Below are 4668 nucleotides of genomic sequence, written 5' to 3' on the forward strand. Positions count from 1 at the left end.
TCTGGTGGATGTTCTTTCCTCTTCGGATCTTCCTGCATTTCCCCCTCCTCCTCCTTTGCCCTGTTTGGCTACCTCCTACGTTCTCACGCATCCTCCCTGCCACTCCCTTCGTTCTGGGTCCTTCCTCCAGTCCACCGTCTCTCCCCTGCCCTCAGGATAAAGTTCCAGCTCCTTCTGGTGCCAAGAGCTTCCTGGCTTGCCCTTCCCCGCCTTCCACCGGGCCAGGCTTCAAGCCTCGTCCTTAGGCTCCGGAGCAACCTGTGAATATGTCTGCCACGGCACTTAGCACATTTTACTGAAATTATCTGTTTCTTATCCATCATATCCCCCAAACGGGAAAGGTCTCTAAGGGAAAAGACCGTGTCTTAGTCATGGTTGAGCCACCAATTCCAACCACAGTCCATGGCACATGATAGGTTCTCAATAAATACTGACTCTCCTCCCAAAGCTTTTCCATGGCTGACCTCTGAACGCAGTCCAAACCCTTAGCCTGAGGAACATCCATAGGCTGGTTGGAACCTACTTTGCTGTTTTATTTCCCATAGCCCCCCACCCCCACCCCCGCTCCTGCCCAGCCCCAAGACCTCCAGCACTGCCATGCTGAATATCCACTTCCTCCCAAGCCTACCTTGGCCATAGTCTATCCACTCTTTTTCTCATATATGTGCCTCTCACTTCCCTAATTAGACTTACGTAAACCCCAAGCCATGGTCTGCAGGAAATTGGATCCCCCATGGTGTCATGTACAGAGGAACCTCTTGATGAGAGCTGTTGACTGGCTGCTGTTGGTCACTGGCTGGTGGGGAGGTCACTGGGCTGGGTGTGTCTGTTTTGGTTCCTGAGCTGCGGGTCCCTTTCTCACACGGTGTGCGCCTTGAGGGAGGGCCCTCGGACCTCAAAGGGAAAGGTTAGGTCGCTCCAACCCTCCCCCGACTGCCCTGCCTCTGTTTCCTTATTTCCTGCCACAGGACAGCAGAGAGGCCCTGTCAACAACTGGCTGAACCACCAGGACCGGTAGGCGAAGGACCCCACACCCCGCAGCCAGCATCCTGGCTGGTCCCCAGAACCACCCAGCACTCCAGAGTTTGCTGAATCTGTAGATAAACTCTTATTGTGCAGGGGGGAAGCATTAAGAAAAAGAAAAGCAGGTTTGTTTTCTTTTTACTTATCGGCTTCCAATAGCTCCCCTCTGAAGGCCGTCCAGGGCAGTAGACTGGCATTCGAGAACTCACAGGTTTTGTATCCAGATCTGTCTTTCATCAACCAGACACCATCCAAAGCCACCCAGCCTGCACCTTTCACTCACTTAGCAAGAACCGGGAGGATTTTCACACACTGAATACGTAGGTGAATTAATTAACCCAGTTGGGATTGTTGTGTATGTGACCTCACGTGCTCTTTAACAAAAGATGTCGGCATCCAGGAGTGGCTCTACCTCGTCCTGGTTTGCATCACAGGGGCTCTGGCTTGAGCCAACACGGAAGAATGTAGAGCACAGACCTCCTCAGCCCTGCGAGAACACAGGGCGACGTCACCGCCTCACCCCTTCTTGGTGTTTCTTCTCCCTCCATGGGTGTGACGTCAACAGGGGACCTCTGGCCTTGAAGAAGGGACTTGCCCTGTGGAAGAGGGGTTGGCTGAGGACTACTCAAAAAGGCATCCCCCTTTCCCCCCACCCCCAGTGAGTTGAGGGGAGCCAGGCTTGCATGGCTCGGGGGATCAGGACGCACTGAAGCGAATAAGGGGATAAGACCCCTAGGGGCAGCACGGAGGGCAGTGGGTTCTCAGTTCCGGTTCTCCAACCTGGACCTTCCATTGTCCCCCATTGTATGCAGATCAGGGCGGGCTCCTCACCCACCACCGCAGGGCCTTCAGGTGTTCAAAACTGGGGCATGGCCTCTGCTTAACTAGAAAGAGGCCTGGGCTGGTGACTCACGCGAACTCACCTGAGAATGTGCAGCTCTTTGGTCCCGGCCCAGATGGCCTGTCTCCCACGTACTGAGCCTTCTCCTTGTGTCTGTCGAGACAGCCTCAAAGCCAAGGGACCGAAGAGAGCAAACTTGATTTTTTTTTTTAAGTTTATTTATTTATTTTGAGCGAGGGAGGAGCAGAGAGAGAGGGAGACAGAGAATCCCAAGCAGGCTCCGCCCTGTCAGGGCTGTGGGCACAGAGCCCCATGCGGGGCTCGAACCCACGAAACTGTGAGATCACAACCTGAGCTGAAACCAAGAGTCCGACCTGTAACCGACTGAGCCCCCCAGGCGCCCCAGGGCAAACTAGAGTTTTAAAAGCTGGACAGTGGTGAGCATGAGCCTCCTTGGGACGCGGTCTTCCTCCCTCGCTGGCTTCTCTCACCTCCAACCACCAATTTTTACCTTCTTGAACTGTTGAGGCTGTTTGTGACCTCCTGGGAGCAGCTTGTCCTCTGAACTTCTGCATTTGGAGCTGAGTAACAGCAAATCAACGGACTAGAAGGATCAGGTACCTAGTCTCACCGCCCTGGTCAGAGACAGATATAAGAGCAGAAATGCACTCCCTGGGATTTCATTCATCAGAGACACCTCGTCTGAGGACAGCACCGACTGTCAGCTAACCCTCCTCTCCCTATTCCTCAAGATCTCCAGTGTGGTATTTGGTCTCCTGGAGAAAGGAGAAATGTTTTCAACTTAGAGTTAATCTGCCTGGTCTCCTTCCAGACTGCTGCAGCCTGTCCGTTTTTAATGGGAAAGAAGCCCTGGTGAGTGTCAGAAGCCCTCTGTGCCGTCCAGATGCTCACGTAAAGACGGCCGCCATGATGGGGGCGTTTCACCCATTGGTCAAGTGCCAACAGTATACAGTGCAGGACAGAGATTACATGGATTGCCCAGCGAACAGGCTGACCATCGACGTGCCCTACGTGTCCCTGTGGGCACCCCCCACTCAAGTTGATATTTTAAAAGAAAATAAACACACCCAGACAACCATCTCCCATGCCTCTCCCCCTTCCCTTCCCTCTGATAATGGAAGAAACCCTTTACCAAGTTGTTGGCTGTTGGCCAAAGGCCACAGATCCTAGCCCTACCCAGGGGCTGGGCTCACCCTTGAGACTGGGTCAACTGGAGATCCCAGTTGTCGCCGGACCTCTCTTCACTTCTGAGCGACGCCTGTCACTGGATCCAGCTACATCCTGGCTCCCAAGTGGTTCTAGCTAGATTAGACCCAGTCTGAAGACAATTTGAGACTCTCGCCCAACAGCCTTTGGGAATCCTGAGCTTTTCCACTGGGAAAAGGGAGCTGCAGAAACCTGCCTCCCCCTGGGGCCCTACCCAGCACCCGGCATCCTGCAGGGTTGCCTGGGCCCCTCCCAGCCCCGGTCTAACCCCAAGTGAGCTGGCATTGGCTGGTCGGTCTGGTCTCACCCGGAATCCTTGTTTGCCTTGGCCTCTGTCAAGGAGGCAGGGAGCCCGAGGAACCAGAGGGTTAAGCAACAGCTTCCCAAGGGCGAATTCCTGCCTGGCGTATCTGATTCCCGAGCCAAGCCTGGGTAGTTCTGTTTCTGCTGATTCCCCATCATGCTGCACACTGCGTGCTGGTTCTCTCCTCTTGCCCGGATGCCCCCTCCCAGGAGAAGGAGCTCGGTCTGACTGCCACGGCCCAGATGCAGATCTTGCATGGGTACGCTCCTGCCATCTGAATTCTCAGAATATAGTAGGGGCTATCCTTGGGGCCGTTCTGGAGTTCTGTTAGCCCTTCCTCCAAGCCCAGCTTAATCGACATGGCCACGTGTTATTTACGATACCCCAAATAGGCAAGTGCTTGATATCAGGGTAGTTTAAATGTCAGAGGGGCAGGGCCTGGCCTAACTCGTGAGGCTGGGACCTCCAAGGAGCAGATAAGAGCCCTTCGTTGTCACTATGATGGCTTTGCCCAGTGTCACCCATCATTCTTCAGACCCTACCCCCCTCATGAGTGTTACAGGGTTGTATCTGATTATTTTTGCACATGCTTAGAAATGTATGAAAGACAGAGTTTCTCGGCCCTTCTCTAGAGCAAAGCTAATAGCATAGGCTGCAGCAAGCAGCCATTCTACCCCCATGAGCTGGGAGGTGGTAAGCTAAGGAAAGCCTGCTCCTATCCTCATTTTCACATGAGATTCTAGAACCTTCCGGGGACCACCCCTCTTAGTAAACCTGTCTCAGCATAATTGTTAACACCCCCTCTTGCTCTCAAAAGCGCCAGCTGGACGATGGGTTCTATAGTCATCCCACGTACCGAGGACGTCGCATTCCTTCTAGCCCTGGTAAGGCTGGCGGAGCTGAGGGTGAGAAAGGGAAGTGACTCGTCCAGGCTCACGCGGTGAGTCAGTAGCTGAACAATTTCAGAGAATCCAGGAGCTTTGACTAAGGTGCCACTCACCGCTGACCCCGCCCTGCGAAGGGAGTTGAAGGGACAGAAATTGGTTGAAACCGCACACCAGGGCCAAGAGGTGAGTAAAAAACGGCGAGGAGACCGGCAGCAGAAAACATCCAGAAGACAAAAGGAATCCCTCAAGATATGTTGGTTGCGAAGAGAATGCCCACATGCCCACGCAGCTAACCAGCTTTGGAAGACACCCAGGCGGTGGGTGCAAAATAATACCGTGCAATGAGCCGACCCAGCATAGTGGGGGCCCAGTAGCTGCCGGATGAT

General features: G+C 53.9%; 1 long non-coding RNA gene across 1 annotated transcript; it reads right to left on the reverse strand.

Annotated features, from left to right (window-relative positions):
* Positions 1-592: 592 nt before the first annotated feature.
* On the reverse strand, positions 593-3341 carry LOC147575794 (uncharacterized). The gene is made up of 5 exons (XR_015241966.1): positions 3079-3341; positions 2376-2499; positions 1947-2030; positions 1436-1619; positions 593-894 (listed from the first exon to the last, which is right to left on the reverse strand). It is a non-coding gene; the product is annotated as an uncharacterized LOC147575794 (long non-coding RNA).
* Positions 3342-4668: the final 1327 nt, after the last annotated feature.

This window comes from Puma concolor, chromosome D2 (assembly GCF_028749965.1).
Source record: "Puma concolor isolate L17-30 chromosome D2, mPumCon1.1.hap2, whole genome shotgun sequence".
NCBI lineage: Eukaryota > Metazoa > Chordata > Mammalia > Carnivora > Felidae > Puma > Puma concolor.